The sequence below is a fragment of the Podarcis liolepis genome, assembly GCF_965112155.1.
Source record: "Podarcis liolepis genome assembly, chromosome: 10".
In the NCBI taxonomy this organism is placed as follows: Eukaryota; Metazoa; Chordata; class Lepidosauria; order Squamata; family Lacertidae; genus Podarcis; species Podarcis liolepis.
The window spans coordinates 35,655,739-35,682,223 of record NC_139562.1 but is presented as its reverse complement, the minus strand read 5'-3'; the positions used below and the strand labels follow the sequence as shown (position 1 = coordinate 35,682,223).

Below are 26,485 nucleotides of genomic sequence, written 5' to 3'. Positions count from 1 at the left end.
CCTAAGAAACTTATGACCCTGGTCTTGCTTCTGAGGACATGAAGTGCACAAATGCTCTCATGCCACTGAAGGGCTGGGATTCAAATGACAGGAGCCCTTTCTTTAAAAATATAGGAAAAAAATATAAAAATAAAATAAAGAATAACTCTGGGGGGGGGCAGCAATCAGCTTCCTTCAGGTTCTTCAGAGATTCTCTGAGGAAAAGAGATTCTTCGTTGGGTGAATTGCCTTGCTTATTTTGGTTCCTGTATCTCCTTTCCCCAAAGTTGCCTGCTGAAAGAATGGCTTATGCCTGCAGTCAAGCGTAGGGCAAGAACTTCAGGCTTAATTAGCCTTTGGCTTATTAAACAATCTATGGCCTTTTAAACTTTGAAGGGTTTTGATTTTGCTAGTTACCATGTTATGTATTTTTGTGTTTTTATTCTGTAAACTGCCCTGTGATCCTCGAATGAAGAGCGGTATAGAAATTTAATAAACAAACTACTGTATAGAGGTGTTGTACCACAGATGTCCAATGGAACTTAACAGGGTTATTATAACAGGGTAATTGATTGAAATTCTCTATAAAATGTCCATTCACTGGTGACGAGTGAATAGAGGTCTTGGTACCAGGGGTGGGGAACCTGTAGCCCCCAAATTTTGTTGGACCAAAATTCCCATCAGCCCAACCCAGCATGGCCAATGGTCAAGTACAATGGGAACTGCAATGGATACACAGGTTTGCCACCTCTGCTGTGAAAACACTATGGTTAGGCTGCAGTAATGCACTCCTTGTAGGACTGCCCTTGAAAAGTGTTTGGAAACAACAACTGGTCCAAAATACAGTGCCCAAACTTCCAAGAGGAATTTGCTGCACAGAGCATGTAGCTTCTAAATTATATCAACTCCACTGGCGACCAACCAAAGACCTAAATGGGTTTGGGTAAAAATATCTGAAGCACCAGTTGATCTCATGTTTGCCTCTACCTGCAGTCTGGTCAACATCTGATGCCCTGCTCCATGTTACCTGCCTTCAAAATGAGTCAGCAATACACAGCACACTACGGTTTTTCAGTGCAGCACAGCAATTATGGAATTCTTGCCCGAGGCAGGCCTCCCTGGTTTGGTCACAGCCTTTCAGTAAGTATTTACAACCTCCCTCTTTAAAATGTTTTTGGGTACTACTAATGCTATACTGTTTTCATATGATGATGGTGCTTTTCTGCATTTCTTCTTGTATTTATTTCAAAGCTGGCTTAGGAGTCCCTCAGGGCCGAAATTATGTAAAATAAATTCTATAGGCTAAACCTTCCTAAAATAGCTATACAAGGTTTGCTAATTTATTTATAAATATTTGTATACTGCTATATCATTTTTTTAAAAAAAAATCAAACCAATTTACAGCAATAAAAACATAAAACCATACAATTGCAAATTGTGGTACAGTGGTACCTCAGGTTAAGTACTTAATTTGTTCCGGAGGTCCGTTCTTAACCTGAAACTGTTCTTAACCTGAAGCACCACTTTAGCTAATGGCACCTCCTGCTGCTGCCGCGCCACCGGAACCATATTTCTGTTCTTATCCTGAAGCAAAGTTCTTAAGATGAAGCACTATTTCTGGGTTAGCAGAGTGTGTAACCTGAAGCATATGTAACCTGAAGTGTATGTAACCTGAGGTACCACTGTATTGGGAGGAATGCAACCAGCCACAGCAAAACAGGTGTTACAGAGAGCACAGTGAGACTTAAATTTAAGCATGTATAGGACAGTAACACCTACTGAATTTCATGCCTGAGTAGGGATTTGAACCCTGATCTCCCAGGTCCTAGTACTAGGTAAAGGTAAGGTAAAGTAAAGGTAAAGGGTAAAGGTACCCCTGCCCATACGGGCCAGTCTTGACAGACTCTAGGGTTGTGCGCTCATCTCACTCTAGAGGCCAGGAGCCAGCGCTGTCCGCAGACACTTCCGGGTCACGTGGCCAGCATGACGAGGGTAAGGTAAAAGTCAAAAACAAATATGGGGTGCGGCACTCATCTCGCTTCAGGCCTCTAGCCACTATACAGTGGTGCCCCGCAAGACGAATGCCTCGCAAGACGGAAAACTCGCTAGACGAAAGAGTTTTCCGTTTTGGAGGTGCTTCGCAAAACGAATTTCCTATGGGCTTGCTTCGCAAGACGAAAATGTCTTGCGAGTTCCTGCTGGTTTTTTCCCCTCCCCCTTTTTTCTAAGCCGCTAAGCCGCTTATCAGCTGATCCGATCAGCAGATAAGCCGCTAAAAGCCGCTAATAGCGCTAATCCGCCAATGGGCTTGCTTTGCAAGATGAAAAAACCGCTAGATAAAGAGAATCACAGAACGGATTCTTTCCGTCTTGCGAGGCACCACTGTACTACACTACACTGGCTCTCACTGAGGAAACATGTGTTTCTACCTGCAAAATTTGAGCTTTAAGAAGAGGGGTGAAAATCAGCCAGATCTCCCTTTCTGATTCACCACCCATAGGAGAGAAGCAATCCATTTAACTGTGTGAAATAGCTTCTTCTGCTTGCTTGCTTATGCAAATCGTAGAACAATGGAAAGGTTCCCTCTGACTCTCAGCACATCAAAAGACTTCCTGAAGGGGAAAGCTTTAGTCACAGATGGAGCTGCCCTAGGTTCTCCCACCCAGTGAGAGGAGATCTCAACTTGGTCGCAAAAGGGTGCTCCTGAGAAAGCAACTGGCAATGCTGATGGGGAACATCATGTTTGGGAGCCAAATGTAGCCCCCTAGGCCTCTATGTGACCTTTGGGACTCTCCCCCAGCCACACTCACTTTCCAGCCACTGCCCTCGCCAGTCCTCCTTGGCTGTTCTTCTTGGTTAGAATGTGTCCTGGAATTCTGATGACGCTTCTGGCTTGGCTGGATGGAGGGCAGAGAGGGATGTGTGTAGAGACAAGTCTACCATACGGAGGCATGTGACCCCCAGACGTTTGCCTAGAAGGAAAAGTAGCATTCAGGCCGAAAAAGGTCCCATTCCCCCACTGGCCCTTTGCAGTGGCGGAGGAAGTCTCTTGGGCACCTGGGGCGGAGTGCCCAGGGGCAGGGTGAACTGCCCATAGGGATGGAACAGAGCGTTTGGCATCCCATTACATCCCTATGGGCGTTGCGGCGCACCCTGTCCCTACAGAGACGAGATGTGGCGCCCATAGGAACAAGACGTGGCCATGGCACCCATAGGGATGGGGTGCATGGTGCCCATAGGGACGGGGTGTGCGGCACGGGGGGACAGCGGGGGGGAGGCAGTGGGAGGACAGCATGGAGCCTGCAGGTGCTGAGACGTGTGGCTCGTGCGCACTGCAGCCCCCACAGAGATGAGTGCCGCCCACCATTTTGTCACCCCCCCATCAGGGTGGCACCTGGGGAGGCCCACACACCCCTTTGTATGCCCCTGGCCCTTTGGGGCTGAAATCTAGTCTACACCCTCACCTAAAAAAAACCTCCCATTGCTGATGATGCCAGGAAAATGGCTTGAGGCCCGCTTGAGGCCCGTCAGCAAACACAAACCTCCAATTTCCTATTTAATGGTAGCTTATTTAATCATGTTGCATAGTCTTAATGGTGTTGACCTGTTGTTTTTAAAGGGTTCACCCTTCGTTTAATTGAAAACTCAAATAGATATTCATTTTCCTAACTTCCTTAGGAAAGGGAACAGAGGTTTGAAGCTTTTTCAAAGAAAGACTAAAGCAAGTTTTCACATCAACGCAAATGGGATACTTGTGCTTAGACTAAGATACAACACCCTTACGTGACCATGAACAGGAGCAGAATAGAGACAGAAGGTATGTTAAAATTATGTATTAGAGTGGGAGACGCTGACGAGTGCCAAGATGAGCATAATTCTCATTTTGGTATTTATGTGGAAGACTAGGAAACTAGCACTGTAACAGAGCATCAGGATTCACATCTTGATCCCTGTTGAACTCTGGAATAAATTCCACATTCCTGCTGACTCACAGCAGGAGGTGACTCTCATTAACTTTACAAACACACACACACACACACACACACACACACACACAGTAAAGAAAGATAGAAAGGAGTGACTACACAGTTTGCATGGATTAGACTTAGAACTTAATTGTGAGAATAGCCAATCAACGTCACACAATGAATAAGCAGTACTGTAATGTTAACTATAGATGAGTGTAAAAAGGAACTCCAAAAATTTTGTCATTTAGAAAAGGCAGACAATTTGGTATATCCTGGAAGTGTTAGACCAGGGACACCTAAAATCAAGACTACGGCTGCATTCAGGCAGCACTTTATTCCGTTTTCCCAACCCTGTTTTGCTTGTTAATTTCCACATTTTCTGTGTTCTTTCACGTGACAAAAAAACCACTTCTGGAAGTCCAGTGGAATCTAACAAAAGTCTAGCACCAACTTTCATGTTAACTTCTTCCAGGTAAAAAAATCCATTTGAAATCCTGTTATTTTCTAATGGGAGTTTTGCACTGTAATTTCATGTGGCAAAATTTGGGTTGGTGTTCCAGCATACAGTTCTTTCCGGCTGCTTAAAATTTAGTGGTATATAGATTTTTTAAAGGCACAGATCCATTAACACAACAAGCGCTGTGGTGTAAAAAGAACATTAGAAATTAGGACAGCAGTGCTAGCATAACAGTCAGCACCATTGAATTCAATAGGCTATACTAGGGGTCAGCAGACTTTTTCGGCAGGGGACCGGCCCACTGTCCCTCATGCCTTGTGGGGCGCCAGACTTTTTTTGGGGGGGGGATGAACGAATTCCTATGCCCCACAAATAACCCAGATGCATTTTAAATAAAAACACACATTCTACTCATGTCCAACACTTTAATTGAACAGGGTGTTGTTCACTTAATGAATGAATTTTCTATATTTTATGATGTTTTAATAATTATATTGTACAGATCCATAGTATATATTTTTTATGTTTATAAAACATAAAAAAATAAAAGTGGGTGGTGTATATGTTATAAATAAAAACAAACAGACACCAGATTCCATCTTAATAAACAGTTAGAAACTTACACCAACCCTTGGTTATTTGTATATTTATTTGGAGTATTCATAATTATGGAATGTGGGAGTTATGGGGTTTTTTTGTTCTTGTTCTTATTATGTAATTTTTTTGTATTTTTGTGCTGTGAACTGCTTTGAGATCTTCGGATGACGGGTGGTATACAAATTTAATAAAATAAGTAAATAAATACTCTGCATACATGCTAAAGTTATCAGAACATGTTTATATTTAAAATACAATAAAAAAGACAAAGAAATACTGGCAAGGGCAAAGCTCTCTCTCTCTCTAATCTATCACTCTGTAGTTGAATTTCCTAGCTTGGAAATAGCCTTCAAAGAAGCCAGATGTTAAGTCCTTGCATATTAGGGCTTCCTCCATAGACTGCTGCTGACCTTACTCACAGCTTCTGGCTTTGGTGGCAGATGCAGGAGGCATTAGGGGAGGCAAAGGTGTTGGAAGTCTCCCTACAGTCCACTGGCATGGCTAGCACCAGTGCAGGTGTAGTAGTGCTGACCTCCTTGAAGGAAAGGCAGCATATAACTGTAATAAATGTGCTCACTTCAGCAACAAATGAACCAAATGCTACTAAGACTGGCAAGAGAAGGATGGGAGCAATTTGTGCCAGAGTGTGAAGGGTGTGTGCATTCCCAAAGCTGGCTCCCAGATTGCCAACCATGGTTTGGAAGGACTTTTTGTTAAGTTACCTCCAGGGCTCCTGTACTCATTGAATAAAACTGCAAAACCCTACACCAGCCTGGACTACAACTTCTTTCGGCCCCAGCCAATATAGTCAATGAACAGGAACAAGCTGTAGTCCAAACCATGTTGTGGACACCAGGTTGGAGAAGCCTAGCCTAGGCAGATTACCCAGACCCTGAGATCACCATCTGAGACCCTTATTTGGGTACGTCCTCCACGAGGGGTCCTGAGGGTGGCGACATGAGAATGGGCCTTTTCTGCAGTGGCTCCCCATTTGTGGAACGCTCTCCCCAAGGAGGTTTGGCTGGTGCCTTCATTAGACACCTTTAGGTGCCAGGCGAAAACGTTCCTCCTTAACCAGGCCTTTGGCTGATGGACATCCAATGCCCTTTTAAATGTATTGTGAAAGGGGAGATTATTGGGTTGTCTTTGTTCTTATTTTTATTATGTAGTTTGTTTGTTTTTTAATATTGTAATCTTATGTTGTGAACCACCCTGAGATCTATTGGTATAGGGAGGTGTAGATATTTTAACAACAACAACAAATAATAATAATAACAAGCTTAGCAAGACTAGAAGCATGTTGCTAAGAAATGAGGTGGCTTCCAATTTGGAAAATCCATTACAGAGCAACAAACATACATACCATAGGAAATAATTTGCAGCAAAACTCAGTGCTTTCTAAAGTGTTAAGCTAGCTATTATTATGTTACAATGGGCTTGATTAACCATTTTATCTCATGATACTTATTATATGAGGGCGTTGTGTGGTTTTTATCCAAACAAAGAGCATTACATAGGTTCTAAGCGCAAAGCAGAACATATTGTACTGGAAAAATAAATTTGTGGGGGAAACATATACAGAAAAAAATGTTTGAAAAGTGGATTCGTTCATAAAGGAAATTCAGGGTGTGTCTAGATTAAGAAAACCTGTGCTGCCAGTAAACAAAAATTTAAAGGAAATGACTGAAGCTCTGTAATTTGGTGACTAAAAATCTGGGCTGGACAAAACAAATACAAGAATCACCTCAAAATCTTTCACTGACAAAATTGAAATATATAAGCATCATCAACTCCTCTACCTAGAAACAGTTCTTCTGCTTTATAAACAACTACAAGTATGTAATCATAACTAATCATAAAACATATTCAGCAGCAATATACAGTGGTACCTCGGTTTACAAACTTAATCCCTTAACGAAGTCCATTCTTAAACCAAAACCGTTCTTAAACCAAGGCATGCTTTCCCTAATGAGGCCTCCTGCCGGCAGTGCCCTTCCACCGTTTGGATTCCGTTAGCAAACCAGGACACTACTTCTGGTTTGCGGAGATTGTAAACCGAATTGTTCATAAACAGGACTGTTCTTAAACCGAGGTACCACTGTATATTAAGAAGCAGAGTTATATATTCCAGTTAATTTAAATGAGAAGCGGAAAAGCAAAATTATGTAATTCCTACAAATTAGCAATCTTAAGGGCAACGCAAACATGTGCTGGTCTAGAACGAACCCCAATCATTAATCCGCCATCTCGTTAAAGGTTCAGAAACAATTTAAAAACCATGTTTTTTAAATCCTCCAATAAAATAGTAATTGCATGGATTTTAGGCCCAATTAAGTATAGCTACCATAATTCCACATGTATATTCTTCTTATGGTTGCGCTGCTTTGATTCCTTTTTATGCGCTATAGGAACTGAAGAGCAGAGCCATATTGGTCTCCCAAGTTAGAAATAACAACATAGTTTTTCTTTTCCCTTATCAGGTTCTAAATGGGTACTATCCTATTCCTTCCATTTTTACTCTCATATTTGTGTTGTTGTTGGGCAATGAAAAGCAATTACAGCACAAATACTCCATTGCAAATGAATAATATACTTGGGCAAACTGCACAATGCTCGAAAGTTTGTCATTCATTCATTCATTCCTTCCTTCCTTCATTCATTCATTTATTGCTTGCTTTCTTGCTTTGCTTGCATATCACCTCCTGGCCCTCCTCATATAATTCCCACAATAAACCTGTGAGATAGGTTAGGCTGAGAGGCCGTAACTAGCCCAGTGTGCTTCATGGCAAAGTGGGGATTCGAACCCTGGTCTCTCAGCTCTTAGTCAGACACTCTAACCACCATACCACAGTGGCTCGCTAAAGAAGCACAAACACTACAATATAAAGTATAAATGGATCATACTGAAGAAAGAATTCCATATTATCTAATCTTTCTAATAAACACTATAAAACAGTGTATTACAGTACTGGACTACTGGACACTCTTCTTAATACTGTATTTTAAACATGTTAAGTTTTTTTCTGCTTTAACTTTTATATGCCTGCTGGGACCTTTTCTATGTGTTTTTGTTGTAAACTGCTTTGATTCTTTTCTCTCATTTTTTTTTACGAAATAGCATTTTATAAATATTTTTCTAAATACTGTATAAAAATAAAACAAGGTTCTCAAAAGTTTTCTTCTTTGAGGACAGGCTATAGAGCATGTGCTTTACGTGCACAGAGTCCCAGAGTCAATCCCTAGCATCTCCATGTAGGGAGAAGAATAAAGCTACAATATTTTCATTATCTAGACATTGGTCATCCCACCTCCTAGCAAGATGTATGCTATACTGGATTTATCGAGGCACATAACATATCTGCAAGGGAAGGTGACAAATGTACACAAGAATCCTTTAGGAGGCCAAAGGAAAGTAGAAGACAGACGTTCACACCAACAGAGAGAGCTAGGTAGGGGAAGCAGAGGAAACAGGGATCAATTATATGAAAGTTCTGGAGAAGGCAGGTTTTGGAAACTGGAAGGGCTGCTAATGCTATATGTATCAGCACATGGCACAGATCAGTCAAAATCAAAAGCAGACCCAGATATTCTATAAAATGAAGCAGCATCTGTTAAATATAAAGTATGCTCACATGTACTTTTCATTCTATTTAGCGATGTTTACCTGGCCTACTTCTAAGTCAACATATATAGTGTTGCACTGTGAATTAATGACCAAAAATACAATTCACTGTATAATTTTAGAAGTTGAGGTATCTGCTCAGTGAATCCGCAAACTCTGTTAATATTCAAGGCTACCATATTTTGAATGAAGGAAAAATAGGCAAACTATTTTCTAAAAATAACACAGCAAATATTTCTTCTGGTTCTCAATGGTTCTTTTATTTTACTCCTTGAGGAATTTTAAATATGAAATGCTCAGGCATGAGCACTGCTTGCTGTTTTTCACAGATGCTTCGTACTGTATTTCAGTTACAGGCATGGAAAAACAGACATGTAACACCAAAGAAATGATCGTGCAGAAGATTATCATGCAATAACTGCCATGAAGTCAGAAATCCAGTACTAGCACACTCAGAAATCAATGGAAATATTTGTGAAAACAAGCAAGAAAGCAATTCAACTGAAGCCATTAACTTTAGCCATCATATTGAAAGCGATATCAGATACTCCAAAGATTCTAATCTGCTTGCTTCTAGAAGAGACATACTGTATTAAGTCCCTGATCCTCTGTTGTCTGGATCTTTGCCATCAATTTCAATAAAAGTGATATTCTCCATAGCACCCCTCATACATCATAACCTTTTTCTCATTTCAAGAGAACAGACAAAGATAGCAATCCAAATGAATTGCTAGGAAGTAGGCCTCACTGAATAAACATGCTTTGGGTTGTGCTGGAAGATCAGTGAACAATCCACACCCTCATTCCACCTTTTTACTTATTTTTACCCTAAACAAGTGCAGGACTTGAACTAGTAGTAGTAGAGTTGTGACAGTTATTCAGTTTTCACATTTGGGGTTAAGCACTGTGCTTGCCTTGCTAGACAGCTTGGAATCTTCAGTCTTTCTTAATCATTAATCTTCTTTTGCAGAAGGAGAGAGACGTTCTTCAGTCATCTAGCCCAAAATCTTTTGCAAGTTTCATACTGCAGCTAAACTGAAATACAGTATGGCAGGGGGCCAGCATGCTGCAGTGAATAGAAGTTGCAGCTTTGACACGCAGAAGGCAAGTTCAGGTTTCTGTTCGGCCAAGAAGTTCAGGTACTAAGCTTGTTACACTCAAGTAATTTTATTATTTAAGTGAACTTGGGGTTGCCTATAGGGGTGTATACTCAATGGGGTGTTGCAGCTGGCCAGCCAATCGTAGCTTCCTAATTAGCAAACCCTTATGTTACACTTACCACACTTTTTTAGGTATACCCCTAAAAAAAATCTGCTGTGAACAAGTTTATTTTTATCCATATCACTGGGTAGTATCTGTTGCCTTAATAAAATAGGAAGGAAATTCCCATTTTATCATAATATCACCAGTGCAACAGAAATTAAATTTAGAACTGCCCCTTTTAAGACGGCAAACATACCAAGGAACAAAATCAACTCAAAGCTAAGGATTACAACCCATTTAAAAAGCACTTAACTTTCCATTTTAAGGAACAGCAGATCAATCCATTATGCATTCATTACAACAGTGGAATGCAATCTATGCATAATTCCAGATATACGCATTCAAATATGCACAAGCATATGTTCACATTCGCATACACATACTCACACTTTCATTTTAGTTTGAGTGCACTACACAACTAAGGAGAAATAATTCTGAATAGAAATATCTGGCTCTAGTTTCTCCCTTACTTTAATTATCCTTAAGGTCTTTAGAACACTGGCATACAGCTGATATAAACAAGACGCCAACTGAGTTTTAAAGAACTTGAACATTCTCTGCTGCTGCCCAAACTGTTACAATAAAAAGAATAAGCAGGCGCTCAAGGCCAGCCAAAGAGCAGAAAGAAGCTAATCCGTTTCTAAAAACCCTACAGTGTGATGTTTTCTACATAATCTCAAATGGTGATTCATACTAAGTAGGCTCCACTGTTCTTGCAGAACAGGCTATTTTACTCACACTGAATATGTGACATTACAGATCCTGGAGAGGAAGGGGGGATTGCTGGCTAGAGTGAGGTCACCGAGGTTCAGGGTCAGTAAGTGTTTCGTATATCCTGTCATTTAAAAAGCGCTCCGGGACAGAAGTGGGAGGAGACAGAGAGAAAGGGGGGAAAGGGCGAGGAACCCGAGGAATGTTAAGAGAATGACAGAATGTGCCACTGCTGCAGGAGATCATACGTATATAGAGCAATGGTCGGGAAACAAACACCGCGACCATCCTGAGAGTTGGATCTCAGGAAATGCACAATATCAGGGCATCCATCCCATTTTGTTCACGGGGCCTAAGCTAAGGGGGCAGACTATTAAAAAAAAAACCACCCCAGACCTTTTCCCTCCTCCTTTTCCAGCGGCCTCCCCGCCGCCCCCCCCCCCCCGCAACACTCACAAAGAAGAGAGCAATGCTTAATCCTTCCGTGTCGTGATAACCCCCTCTTGCCTTTATCTGCACAGCTTTTCACAGCTGACACACCGACACCAGAAAAGCCGTGCGCCAGCAAAAGCCACCAAGCCCCCTCTGGGGCAGTCCTTGACAGATAAGATGCGCAGCCCGGAAATGCAGGAGAACCCGGGATCGGGTGGGTGGGAGAGAGAGAGTGGGAGAATCCGAACCCTGAAATCCCTCCTGGGGAGATCCGAGCGCACAGGAGGCGACCCCAAAACATCGCCACCACGTCCCATCCCTCCCACGCAGTCGCAGTCCGGACTTTATCCCTCTCTCCCTGTCCATCCTGGAGCGGGTGGAGGGAAAGAGGCAGAAAGTCACAGATCCCAAGTCCCCCTTCCGTATCTAGACGTAGGTGTTTTGGATCTGATGAGAGACAGTCGAGGGATCTGGGGGGGAAACGGGCTTGCTCTTCCCCACCAGGCGGGCTTCCCTCCCCTTCCCCCGACCGAGATCTGCTCACCCCATCGCCCCACACCTCCGCGGCGCCTCCCCACCCCGCTGATCTCCCCGCCAGGCCCTTGACCCGCGCGCACCGGAGACAATGAGGAGCGCCCCCAACTCACCAGAAGCAGCAGCAGCAGCAGCGGGTCTCTGCCGCTCCGGGACTTGGGGGCGGCTCTCGCCCTGCCCTCGGCTCCCTCCTTCTGGGCACGCTGCAGCCGCCGCCGCCGCCTCCTTCTCGGTAGCCGAGCCCCCCGCCCACTAGTGCCAACGCCGCCGCCTAGGAGCCGCTTCCTGTTCGCTGCGCTGCCTGGTGCCGCGGGAGGGCCTCCGCGGGCGCCTTCCCTTCCCGGCGCAGGAGAGTCACGGCATCCCGCCAGCCAACATGGCTGCTCCCCGGGGGTTCGCTCCTCACCACCGCCGCCGCCGCGCTACTTCCTTTGCTGCGCCGCGGTGCGACTCCGGATGCTGCTGGGCCGACTCCGCTCGCCAAATGGGGAGCGAGCGCGACGGAGGCAGCAGCAGCAGAGAGCTCTGACGAGAGCGAGCAGCAGCACAGACCGGAGCCAGCGCGACAGCTAGCGGCCGGCGAGGGAGCTGCAGGCGCGGCCTCCCTCAGTGTTCCGCGTCGCCAAGCCTATCCGACTCCAAGGCGCGCGTGGAGCAGCGGCGGGAGGAGCGGCGAGGGTGCGCCGCTCTCCGCTCGCCTCTCTCCTCGGGACTGTTAACGCGAGCGCGGAGGGAAGGCGCTTCCTCGCTGCCCTCCCCTCTCCGTTGCTAGGGCTGAGGCATTCAGGTTGCGCTCCTGCTGCCGTGTTTTATTTATTCTTAAACCTTATGTGCCAACGGTGCTTATTTACCATCAGGCTTCTTACCTGTCCCGGGCGGGAGGGGGGGGAATAGCTGCTCCTTCCTTCCTTCTTTTCTTTCTTCTTTCCTATTTTGTTTTTACTTTAAGGCACTCAAATGCGCTGTCATTCACATCCTTCATGGAGTACGCCATGAAAATCAAGGTACTGGGTGGTCATGGTGGGGCAGAAACCTGGATCAGAAGCATATCTCATCGTTGATTCTCGTGATTTCTACAGGAAGTTCCTCCAAACTATGCCATGAGAGTACCAACAACAGCTGCATCACACTGTGGTGTTGCCACGGTGCGAAAATGGAGCAAGGTAGCTCCACCACCACCACAATGCTACAAAAACTATTAGAACTCTACTCAGATTTTACTTATTTCAAATACTTTTATACTCCTTTTCTGTGAAGCACCATGGCAGTGTACAATAGATTAAAAACAGTAAAAACATTTTTAAAAACACCATGCAAAAACATAACAAACAAGATCTTTAAAATGTCAAATTTAAAAAGCTGTGTCTTGACACCTTTTCCAAAAGCAAAAAGAGTGGAGACCAATTGTAGCTCCGGAGGAAGCATACTCCACAATTTGAGAGCAACATGGGAGAAAGACCACTCATGCACACTTAGGCTTCTCAGTGTGGGTGGGTATCCTCAAAAAGGCCTCCTGCAGTTCTTAATAACTGGATAGGAAAATAATAGATAGGCCACCCCTTAGATAACCAGGTCCTAATCTGTTTAGGGCTATAGAGGTTATAAACAATACATTGAATTAAGCCTGGAAAACAATTGGCAACCAGTACAGTTTCTTTCAATATCAGAGTACCAGGCACCAGTTAGACAGTGCCTAGTTGTTGCTTCTGGCACCAGTTGAAGTTTCCAGGTGTTCTTCAAGGGTAACTTCACATAGACCATAGCATGTTACAATAGTCTAAATGTAAAGTGACCAAGGCATGGATACCTGTTGCAAAATAAGACTGACTCAGGAAAAGTAGCAGCTGGTGCACTTAACATAATTGTGCAAATGCACTTGTTGCCACCGCTCAGCTGAGAATTCAGGGTGAAGAAGCACACATGAACTATGAACATGCTCTTAAAGTGATAGTGCAGTCTCTTCCAGAACAGGTTGCATTTCAATCTCTGAATCTGATTTTCTGGTTACCAACAGCACCTCTGTCTTAAATTTAACCACTGTAATCCAGCCCGTTATCAAACCAAGGCAGTGTTCATGGGCGTAGCCAGGATTTTTGTTGGGGGGCAGGACTTTTGTTGGGGGGCAGAACCGATGTGATTGGTCAGTTAGTTAAGTATTTCTACTGTTTTACTTGATCTGTGGGGCAGCTGGGCCCCCTGGCTACACCCATAGCAGCATTCAATGGTATTGATTGCTTCCTTGGTATTTGATGACAAGAAACAACAGAAATGAGCATTCTCAGCATGTTGGTGGCATTTTCACATTTTTTGAAGACACACCTGAGAGATTGGATTTCTGCAGCTTTTACAACAGGCCAGCAATATGAGGCACTAGAATAAAATTGGCACATAGAGGGATTCCATTTGTATCCAGTTGCCAATTCAGAAGAAAAATAGGAGCATAGCATCTGTAGCAAGACTAACCACAGAAGATCACTTGCCTGTGGAGCTGCAACAACACACATTCCTTTTTGAAAATGTCCCAGTAGCATAACTAATTGCACAGAAGCAATTTTATTTGGATGGAACTGCAATTCATTCAGGATTTCTCTGACCTCTAGGAGTTTGTCAAGATCTTGAAGGATTAGGACATCAAATAATTGGGGGGGGGGGGAGATACTATCCTGCACTTGTATCCCTTTGCACTTTGACCTGCCTTTCTGCAGCATTTATATTTGTGCTGTCATCTAGCCTCTTTCTCTGTGTTTATTTTGGAGGTTTGAATGAGAAGCACAGTCTCAAACTTCTCGACACATTATTTACTACCATTTCACAAACCTACCTCCCCACCCTCACTTTGTATTCTCAGCAACACTATGGTAAGGTCAGGGAGTTCAGATAAACACCTGAAATTAGGAAGTCTCTAATTTGCCAGTTTCAGTTTCAGTTTCTCTGCTTCTTATTCTTCCAATGAGTCTGCCTTGACTTTTTTAAACAAAATGTCTGCGCAAAAGTGTATGTATTTTCACGTGTATTTCTTCAAGGATATGCATTTTTGTGTGCCATTTTTTCCTAATATAATGCTTTTAAAACATTTTAATGCTTCAAACAGTACTTCAAACAAATAGTTCATTACTAAAATCATAGACCTATTACAGTAATTTTCAAAACAGAAATTAACTTTTTAATAGCAAAACACTTGGGCTTCCACCTTCTTCTGCTGAAGTTAGGCCCTTTCCCTTCATATAGGCAGTTGTATACACATTTTTCACATTTTTTGGTTGGAGTATGGCATCACAAAGTTCATAGAAGTGCTACTTTTGAAGGAGAGCTGCATTTTTGTTCAGCAAATATGGATTAAGTAGGTTCACATTAACATACAAACCAAATAAAATTATCCTTCCTATACGAAATGCAATTCCTAAAATACCTACATCCCGGTCATTGGCACCAGTTGAACTGAATGGGGAACTTGGAACACTGCCTTGTCTGCAAGACAAATATTGTTTTTTGTTGCTTGTGTGCTCTTTCCTTTTATTTTATTGGCTAAAGTTCAGTGCTCCTAACACAGTGCCTTTCATTAGAATGTATTCTGAAGCATTTACAAGGGATAGTAAATGCCTGCAAGGCAGTGTGTCTCAGACTTCTAAGGGAAAGGATGAGGAACAGTTTTGTATGTCTCATTGGTGCTAGACTTAGAGTCTAAGCTCATGTTCTGTTGTTGGTCAGTTTGGAAGTGGGTGACTTCCAATAAATCTACATTTTCTGCTTAACAGTATTAAACTAGTAATATCCATATGTCAGACTCACACCATTTGTTAATGTCTGAAGTTGGCAATAACATTTAGTCGCTTTCTCGTCTCTTTCTCAAGAGCTTTGTGATTTTATTTCTTCTTTAACTTAGCTAAAAACATTCACCAAAAATTGTTAAATGCATTCCCATGAATGCATTGCTTAAATGAAAACAGTCATTAGATGCATTAGCAAAATAAACTAAACTGTTTTATAACATATTTAGGGTGCTTTCCTGAATATCGTCTTTCACATTTCTTTCTGTTGCTTCTATGTATTTGCAGTGTTGAATTATTTTCTCCTGTAGTTACTGTATAGAGTTCAATACCAAATTAATGGCATCCATTTTCCTTTGGTTTGCAGGTGATGCTCTTGTCTGCTGGGAGGAAAAAGTCATGGTTGCCTTGTGCTCCCCCCAAGCCCGGTTTCTAGGACAGAAACTTCCACTCAGACCCCTTTACCGGGGTACCCCGAGATATTGCACCTGCTCGAGGGTGGAGGTGATACACCAACTCACACCACCCTCAGAGACTAGACCAGTGTTTCCCAAACGTTTTTGGGCAACGGCACACCTGTTTACCGGGAAAAAATCTCGCGGCACACCACCATTAAAGCCCCGCCCCGTGACGTCAGCGCGCAGCGTCACGCCGGGAGGGACGCACAAAAGTGAAAGTTTTTTCCCTTCCCCTTGCCGGGGTGGGAGGAGGCAGCAGAGCGAGGGATTGAGGGACGGCGGCAGCTGAGGCGGCGGCGGCTGTTGTGGTGGTGGCGGCGATAGCGGGCGGAGGAGGAGCCGTCGCCGGGAGTTGCTGCTGCTGCTGCTGTTGCTGCTGCTGCCCGGACATGCCGGCCTCCTCCTCCTCCGCTGTCTCGCGCTCCTCCCTTTTGCGCGCGCTGCCCCGCCGCTCGGCACCAGCACCGCGGAGCCGCCCCCGGCTCGACGCGGATCCTCGCCGCCGCCGCCTCTCGCCGCCCGACTCGCCCGCCTCCCTCCCACGGCACACCAGCCGGTGTCTCACGGCACACTAGTGTGCCGCGGAACACCGGTTGGGAAACACTGGACTAGACTAAGGGTTCAGCCCAATGCAGCCCGCTTAAATATACCAGCAGTTGATCAGAGTGAAGACTTCCTCACTCTGGTCTGCCGCTGAAGCTCCGCCCCCTCCATGGCCTCTATTGGCCAATACAAATTTAAAATATGGGCTGGCTAGGGTTGCCATATTTCAAAAGTGAAAATCCAGACACAAAAGTTGTTGAGCTTTTATTTTGGGAGCCAAAATATAGACTTCCAACATGGGTTGCCATATGTCCAGATTTTCAGCGATTTCTGCCTTGACACTGTTTTCGTCCGCCATATTCCCAACGTATGGCAGCTCTAACCAAGGCCAAAACCAACAGCCATCTGCAAGGAGGAGGGGGCCTCTGCACCAAGCCGCAACTGTCGCCCACCCCCAATTCTGGGTAAGCAACCCATAAGCCATCTCAGCATAATCTCCCTCCTGATTGTCGTGGTGGAGAGGTCTACGGGCGATCGAAGTCCCGGCTGAGGACGTTGGGACCGGGGGCAAAATGGCAGGGTGGGAGCAGGAATGAGAGTCCAGAAGCCAGGGGTCTGAGGGTCAGGAAGCAGGGAGTCACAAAGTCAAGGGTCTGAGGGTCGAGAAACAAGAAGCCAAATGCAGCAAGGCAGGAAACGAGTTGCTGTGGCAAAGAGCCAAAGGGAAATGCTGACCTTATATCCCTTCCTGGCTCTTGCCACCAGGTGCAGTGAGTTACAAAGCGGCCTCACCTGTGCGGCCACGCCTTGCCTCTCCAGAACAAACTAAGGAAGGCCCCAGTCCTGCGAAGCCCTACTGGTCACAGGGTCTGGCTCCTGCACGCACTCCTGACAGGAGACCACATATATATACAACACTGAAATCCTTTGAGGAAGTGTGGGATGAAAATGTAATGAGAAGGTAAGTAAACAATGTTACGTGTTGCTGAGAAACAGGCTGCCAAAACCTGCCAGAGCATTCACTGCCAAGGAGACACCTGGCAGAGCTGAGATTGCCCAGGGAGTGTAAAACCTATGTCTCTGGGTGGCTGTATCCTGTTCCGACTTGCCACACGGTTCCTATGACAGTGGGTCAGGTGACAAGTCAAGGCAGGTTGTAGCCATGCAGAGATACTCGCGTGTGAGTGGGGTTCTGATCCTGGAGGAGAGGGCAGGAAGGAAAGGGGAGAGAGGGAGGAAGAGAGAAATGGTGAGAGGTGGAAAGGGTGGAAGTGGAATGGGGAAGAGAAGGAGCCCAGAGACTGGTGGCTAAGGAGCTGAGGTGCTTGACTGTGTGTGCGCACACTATACCTTTAAAGCACGTTACCCACCACTACCACTAAGAATCCTGGAAACTGTACAGTAATTTGTTACGGGTGATGGGAATTTTACCTTTGTGGTGGGTAAACTTTAGTGCCCATTCTTTGCGCAGGGGTGGGGATGTGCTTTAAATATATGGCGTATATGCAGTGACCGGAATAGGACAAGGTTGGAGCCCTGAGGTCTAGTGGAGGCAACAGCAAAAAGAGAGTAAGATATAGGACACTAGACTGTCAGGAGTTACTGTAGCAGCCTTGCAACAAATACTTACTGCCAGAAAGCACTGAAGCCTACTTGTGCTGCTTCTTCATGCTTATTTATGATGAAGAGGTAGCCTCCATCCCTGAGGGTCCTACAGTCCCATGTTTATTTATGGTTTTGAACATGCATCTCTGCTCTTCACTTCCTGTGGTTCAGAACATTTTTTAAATTACATTGTTGTCTCACTCATAACCACAAGCGTACGTTTATAAACCATTTATGGTAGGTGGTTTATAAATGTTTTAAAATAAATAAAATTCATTATGACTTTCTATTAATATGCTTTTGAGTCTTCTGAATAATTTTCAGTTTGCGTATTATACACACAAAGAACACACAGAGAATTTGGAACAATATATGGGAAAATGCTAAATGCATAATGCCAAGTCGAGAAAATAAAGGAATAAAAATTACAGTAATAAATAAGGATAGGAACAAAATATTTCGAAGTCTTTATTAGCCTGTGTCTCAGGACAGATAAATAAATAAATAAATAGGGAAGTTACAGTGAACCAGGCAGAGGGCCTTCTCAGTAGTGGCACCCATCCTGTGGAATGCCCTCCCACCAGATGTCAAAGAGAAAAACAACTACCAGACTTTTAGAAGATATCTGAAGGCAGCCCTGTTTACGGAAGCTTTTAATGTTTAATAGACTATTGTATTTTAATATTCTGTTGGAAGCCACCCAGAGTGGCTGGGGAAACCCAGCCAGATGGGTGGGGTATAAAATAATAATAATAATAATAATAATAATAATAATAATAATAATAATAATAATAAAGCATCCTTGACACGGATACCACCACATAGGAATTTTTAATATTTTTCTGTCTTGACATTCATTTATATTTCAGCTAGTTGTTCTTTCCTCAAATGGTAGTTGTTCAATATGCCTGCTACTGTTGCAGGCAAATTCTCTATAGAAACAGCTGTATCTTAGTAACATGCCAAGAATAGATTGAAGGAGGTGTGTGATGGAATGCATCAGTACATACAATAATTTTAAACCCAAGTTTAAATAGCAGATATGAAATATTAGTTGTGGCTTCCATCGATAAACGTAGGCTGCAAATGGTCAGAGGCATCCTTCCTTCCTTTCAATTGTATCTTATATATATGGCCTAGCAGCTTTTGTCAACCTGGTGCTCTCACTGTTTAGAATGACAACTCACACCAACTTTTATTTAGATGTGCAGCATAAAACATTATAACCAAAAACCACTTCAACTTGTCTATTATTTTTCTTCTGTGTGCTCAGAACAAAAATGTAGTACTTTGTCTGAGGGAAGCTCTTTGCTTTTAATAGTTTTTTGATAATGATGGGGAGTAATTTAGTGGGTGCAGATTTACCTATCACTATATAGTTGGAAAAGCTACACCTGTAGAATTTTGTGCTTGTCATAGCAGACAAAGATGCAGAGCCTTTGTCTGAAAATATTGTGCCAGCTCTATTTTGGTTTAACTCAATTAAATTATTTATTACACATGCATATTCATGGATGTTAATTATTTTGCAAATCATAAACCAATGTAACTTGGGGGGGGGGGGAGAACCCACCAAAGATTATCTGGCCCAAAAGCAGAACCACACACTCATTATGGACTTTTGTTGTGGCTTTCAAACACAACATTATTTTTTAATTAATGTAAACAACAAGGACTATCATCTCATGACAATTTGGGACAGCATTATTTGGATCTGAATTGCATCTTTACTGTCTTGCAGTCATTTCATTCTTCCCAAGTTCTGGTTGCGTAACTGTACTGTTGGATTATGCAGTAGAAAGGTGAAATCAGAAAAAAGGAGGAGGAATATAGGGGGAAAGTCAGTGAGAACAAGAGGAAGGAGTAGCGGCACAGAGTAGTATACAGTGCTGCGCATCAGTGGGAGCAGAAGTCCAAGAAATGAGTACCTGTATTAAGGGAACGTTTTTCTATAATATTGTATTTTTGATTTTCCCAATAACAACAATTTTTCTCATATATACATACCGGTATCTCATCCAAATTTACATTGATTTTTAAGGCTTCAGAATCAGGAACTCGTGGAAGTGGGAGCTGTTTTCCTCTCTGCTACACATCCAGTCTCCTTAAATGTTCGTTTGTAGCTAGTACTGTACAATATGTGCCCTTCTGTCTGTTTTTGAAGCTGTTGCCAGCATGTAAAAACACAGAGAGCCTGGTCCTTCCAATGCTGGTTGCTTATTAAAAGAGCAATGATAGGTTGAACTGATTAGTACACAAACAAACAAAAAATTTGGTGTACTTTCTATAATGTTCTTAATTTATATCTCATTATTTTTTGATGCACTCTCTCTTGTTACTATATCAACATCAGCTTTCTTATGCAATCATTAACTGACTCCTCAATCCTTGCTGACAACCAGGACAACATTCCCATACATTGACATGCAAGATGGCACATAGGCACGGACCGTTTGAATTTGCCCCCTTATTCCCACTGCAGAATTGGCTGGATGGTTGCTCTTAGTTTTGGTCCAACAACATCCCGGAAACCTATGCAGAAGTCTCTAAATGTTAGCTTTGATGAATGCAGGAAAAGAGCAATCAAGAAATGGGCCCCAATGTTAATATTATTTATTGTGGCGTACAAAATCCTAGCTGAGTAAAAGATTTACCGTATTTTTCACTCTATAAGACACACCAGACCACAAGACGCACCTAGTTTTTAGAGGAGGAAAACAATAAAAAAATATTCTGAATCTCAGAAGCCAGAACAGCAAGAGGGATCGCTGCGCAGTGTAAGCATCAATCCCTCTTGCTGTTCTGGCTTCTGTGATAGCTACACAGCCTGCATTTGCTCCATAAGATGCACACACATTTCCCCTTACTTTTTAGGAGGGAAAAAGTGAGTCTTACAAAGCAAAAAATTTGATAGTTTATTATTAATAGGATAGCCAGAAAAAACTAACCCAGCTATTGTGGTCAAGGGATCTTCATGTAGGAAAGCATCCGGGATGAGTATACATTTAGGAATCCATGATGAATTTAGAGAATCAGAGTGGGCATGTAAATCTACCAAAACTGCAGAGGGGGAAAAAAAAGTGTTCCAACACTGGGCCTATTGTAGGCATGGATTGACTGTGCCAAGCTGGCTCGGAGCTGGCTATAAGACAGAACTTTCTCCTCTGCCTTTTTCTTTTTTCTTAACCCTTATCATCCAGGCTACAGCTTTTCCTTTATACAAGGTTTGTCCTGTCCATATGCCCTGAGCTCTAGAGACTGATGAGCCAATTAGAGAAGCTGGTTAGTCCCCGCCTGGCTGTATGTAACCCTTTGCTCCCCCAGGGAAAGGTTCCTTTTCTCACAAGCAACCTTTTGGGAACACAGAGAGAGAGTCAGAATTAATATACTGGAGCAGTATAAAGCACTTAGCAACAGAAAGTGTGTGGGATGCGGTGACAGCAGTATGTGTGTTGCAACCTAGTGACATTAAGAAAACTGCGTGGAAAATAAAAGCTTTAATTTGCTTTTACTGAGTCCATCCCCTCCCCTCATTTCTCCCCATTTTTGTCCTTGGAGCTGTGATGATATGTTGGACAGCAAAAGGCCACTTAGATTTGACATTTAAAAATCATGTAGGCTACATGCACGTCATACATTTATTTCAGTCAGAACTCACCAGAACGCAATTCCTGCATTTCTCAGGTGGGCACCATTGCCATTATAAGAGAACAAGGGAGGTGTTCATGGTGATTTCTGGCACTTCTTCTAGAAAAATAGCACTGCATTTAAAGCACATTTCCCCTGCCAAGGAATCCTGGGAACTGTAGCTTAGCCCTAACAGAGCTGCAATTTCAAGCACTCTTAACCAACTGCAGTCATACCTTGGGTTGAAGTTGCTTCAGGTTGAGCGCTTTCGGGTTGTGCTCCGCGGCGACCTGGAAGAAACAGAATGCGTTACTTCCGGGTTTTGCCGCTCACGCATGCACAGATGGTAAAAATGACATCACGTGCGTGCGGCGGGAGCGGCGAATCACGACCCGCACAGACGTGGGTTGCATTCGCTTCTGGATGCGAACAGGGCTCTGGAACGGATCCCATTCGTATCCAGAGGTACCACTGCACAGGTCTCATCATTCTTTGCAGGGAGGAATGTACTTTAAAACTATGGTGTGTATACAGCCCTAGTCTCTTTGGTCTGCAAGGATATGCTGGAAAAGGATATGCTGGCACTTACCTTGCTGAGACTCTTAATTTAGAATCAAGACTTTATTTAAGATAGTAGCCTCGGAATCATGTTTAAGTGCTAACACCCAGCTCTGAAACATACAAAGTATCACATCAGAACAGAGTTCATTTGAGTTTGAGCATGTGCAGAGTACCTTTCCCTCACTGATTAGCAACTACAACCAGCATCTGAGAATAGGGGAAGTGCTATATAGTTTCTAGGACAGAGGCAGGACTGTGTGACCTTCCAGATGTTGTTGGACTCCAATTCCCATCAGCCCCAGCCCTCATCAGCAATGGCCAGGTGTGATGGGAGTTATACTTCAGCAACATCTGGAGGGCCATTCTTGCTTTAGGCAGTCATATGTCTGTTTTACATTGTGGCATCAGTGTGTTCCATGGCAGCTGAACTGCAAGTACAGCAACAGGCTGAACATCAGAGGGTTCCCCCGCTTTTTGCTGTATATGAAAGGGATGTTAAAGAGCAAGGATGAGCTTCCATCTGTGTCATCCTATGTAAGTGGCAGGGAGGGGAAGCAGGCCTTTCTGAAGCTTGCTTTCAGCCCTGTCATATTAGGGGGGCTGATTGAAGAGCAGTACAGCTCAGCCCACTCCTCCATCCCCAATCTTTCTCTGCAGCCTTATATGTCGTGTTCCACAGGCAATTGGCTGCCTGCTGCTGCCAAAGAGGCTTGTGAGCATTCCTGTGGGAAGCTGCCCGCACATTCATCTACCTTTGTTAGGAGCTGCTGCGTGCCTTCCTACTTATGCCTTTTATAGAATCATATGGTTTCAATATGCATGCTGAGCTACATCCACCAGCTCATAAACGAATAAGTCAAGGCTTGATTACGCCATCTACACCTTTAGAGCACAAGGACACCCTACCGGCCCTGCTGATAGCAAAAGACGGTAAAAAGATGATTATCTCCGATAAATCCTTTGCATTATTTAAAAGCTACAGGGTGCATCCTAGGGACAGAACTTTCCATTGACACCTAGGCTATACTCTGGGCAGCTTTTTTCTTCTGTTGCAAGAGCATAGGAAGTTTACATCAAAACAGTCCACTGCTGGCAGTGACTCTCAAAGATGTCAGATCTTAAGGATCTCCCAGCCCTACCTAATGATGCCAGGGATTGAACCTGGAACTTTTTGCAGGCAAAGCCAATGCTGTGCCACTGAACTATAGTCCTTTCCCGAAAGAACCATGCAATACAACTTACAGAAAGCCTGAACAACTTCTCACTTGCACAGAACCACAAACATTCGATGTGGAGGAAGGTGAATGTACCTAGTGATCCACAATACATGGATGTTGGAATGTGTTCAGCTTTGCAGTAATAATAATAATTTATTATTTATACCCCGCCTATCTGGCTGGGTTTCTCCAGCCACTCTGGGCGGCTTCCAACAGAACACTAAAATACAGTAACCTATTAAACATTAAAAGCTTCCCTAAGCCTTCAGATGTCTTCTAAAAGTTTGGTAGTTATTTTTCTCTTTGACATCTGGTGGGAGGTCGTTCCACAGGGCGGGTGTCACTACCGAGAAGGCCCTCTGCCTTGTTCCCTGCAACTTGGCTTCTCGTAGTGAGGGAACCGCCAGAAGGCCCTCAGTGCTGGACCTCAGTGTCCGGGCAGAATGATGGAGGTGGAGTTCACAAGTTGTACTTGTGGAAGATTAGCAGCCAAACCTAACCAATGCATATTCTTGCTAGTTAACATGAGAAGGGGCTAGCACCACAGAGCTATATTGATGATAGGCAGATATTCAGACCACAGAAATACAATTGGTAGAGAGGGCTCTGTGTGATGTCATTTCCCCTGCTCTCCTGGAGAGGAAGGAGCATATAGTACTTCCTGTTCCTCTTGGTCTTCCTTTGACCAGAGTTTTGAAGCAGATGTGCCTTGTACATAGCTGTCAAGTGTCCCTTATTTGAAGGGACAGTCCCTTATTCCAGCACCATGTCCCGCTGCTGTCCCTTATTGATGGATGTCCCTTAAATGTCCCTTAAATGATGTCCCTTAAATTTCAAAGGAAGCAGCTCCTCTCCCTCCCTCCCTGCCGGCCAGGAAGGAGGGAGGCTCCAACTGTGTTGCTTGGCTGTGTTGCTCACCCAATAAGAAGTCTAAGAACGACTGGGGGGTGGAGCTTGCATGCCTTGTGCTGAGGGTTTTTTTGAATGCTGGACGCCATTTTGTTGCACGTGCTGCTGCAAACTTTGCAGTGCAAAGCCAGGCCGGGGAGCCATCTTAAGTTGAGGCTGCATAGGCCTTGTGGTGCATGTGATTCAGATTCTATTCAGTTGAATCTCTGGTTACAAAGTTGGTTAGACAGTGTTCTCAAAGCTACCAGCATGTTTGACCAGACTGCAGGAGGACAGGAAGACTGGAGTGCCTGGAACAGGTGAGGCTGCAGGTCCCTTAATTTGGCTGCTGGTCCCTTATTTTCAAATCTGTAAGTTGACAGCTATGGATGGGAGTTTTGGTCCAAAAAAAATTTGGGGGGCTACGTGTTCCCCACCCCTGGTAACTACCAAGACCTCTATTCACTCGGCACCAGTGAATGGACATTTTATAGAGAATTTTGATCAATTACCCTGCTGGTCCCTTATTTTCAAATCTGTAAGTTGACAGCTATGGCCTTGTATTTGCTGCAGCTCAGATGCCAGAAGCTGTAAATATAAGTATTTTGCCTACATAGGTTTTCCTGCTCCTGTTGCTGTGAACCAATGGAAGATTATAAGTAAATTATATTTTTAAACTTACTTCCCAGGTTGTTGCCGGATTCCTTATTAAGCAGGACAAGAAAAGGAGAGCCATCTTATTTCATAATTTTGCAGGTAAGATGGGTTTTTGAAACTCTGTTCGACCCACACATGTGTGTGCCTGGAGGGATAAATTGCAATTAACAATCCTCTCCTACCCATTAAAACCCATCCCACAGTACTAGCCTACCTCACATGTTCATACTTTCTTTCTTCTGTGTCCACTTACTGAGCTGCTTGCAAAGTGACACGATGGGCTTGTTTGTAGTACATATTTACTCCCCAGCAAACTTCTCCTGTGGTTGAGAAGTATGAGAGTTCTATCAGAAAAGTGACAATAACATAAGAAAAACAATGGGAAAATAATGACTCAGAAGAGCAATTAACGATAAACATGTTATTTCTGTTCTGATTATCTTCAGCTGGAGTTCTCATCAACAATTGAACAATTAATCAATTAACTGAACACATTAACCAATAAATTAATTTAAAATTACCTGTGGCTTCTGAAGACATTACGACTAAGGCTGTGCTCACGCTCCTGTTTACTGTGCACTTTGCATTTCCAGTTCTTAAGCCATGCTCACACAGCTTTATCCAAAATACATATGCATCATTAACTTGTTTCTCAAACCATATTCACACTGATTTGGGGTCCTTAAGCTGTTCCTAAATTCATCGCAAGCCAGGTGTGGAAACCTTTGCATAGGGTAAGGACTCCCCTCCCCCATCAACATCCCCCATGTGTACACAAACATAAATGAATCTGATGCTAATGAAGCTGTGCTCCTTGAGTATTTTTGCACCATCCACAATCTTTTCTGGACACAGATGTGCTGGGTACAATTATCCATGCTCTGGTAACCTTTAGGATGGATTACTGCAATGCCCATAAAGATCATACAGAAGTTGCAGTTAGCAGAATGCGGAGGTCAGGGAGCAGCGATCCAATCACATATAACTGCTATTCTCAAAGAGTTGAACTGGTTACAAGTTATCTTCTGGGTCCAATTCAAGGTGGTAAAGTTGAGATTTAAAGCTCTGAATGGCTTGGAGCACAAATACCGACCTGCCTGTGTATCAAGATCAACAGAAGAAGCAATCCCAGTGATTCTTGAATTAAATGACTTATACAGTGTTTGGGCCCATGGGAGAGCCTTTCTGGTGGTGGCCTCACATCTGTGTAATGAGCCCTCCCACAACATTGTATTTGTTCAGACACCAGGTAAAAACCCACCTTTTTTTGCTGGGCCTTCTGTGGCTAATGAGCTAAGTCATTCCAATGGTATTTCTAATTATACTTGTGTAATTTATAAGAACAATTTTAATATGTTGGTTTATTATGCATTATGCTTTTAAATTACCTTATTTTTTGCAAACTGCTTTGACCATTTTGGGGGATGGGGGATTAATTAAGAAATTCCTTAATAAATAATATAACTATGCAAAATTATATATACAAATGTCTTAGGGGAAAAGACTACAGAAATTATTTTAATCAGAAATATTTTAATCAAAATACAGTACATGCTAATTTCTTGAAACAATTCAAAAGATTTTTTTAGTAAAAGTTCC

At 43.5% G+C, this 26,485-nt stretch overlaps 1 protein-coding gene across 2 annotated transcripts in view; it reads right to left on the bottom strand.

Moving 5' to 3' along the window:
• Positions 1-12,446, bottom strand: part of CDK17 (cyclin dependent kinase 17) — a 71,655-nt gene extending 59,209 nt beyond the window's left edge. Inside the window, exon 1 of one of the 2 annotated variants that reach the window (XM_083462925.1) lies at positions 11,677-12,446. The gene's annotated coding sequence lies outside the window, so the exon portion shown is untranslated. Of the gene's footprint in view, positions 1-11,053; positions 11,357-11,676 lie in introns of those variants that run through there. The other variant, XM_083462927.1, reaches the window with a different exon arrangement.
• Between the last annotated feature and the right edge of the window lie 14,039 nt (positions 12,447-26,485).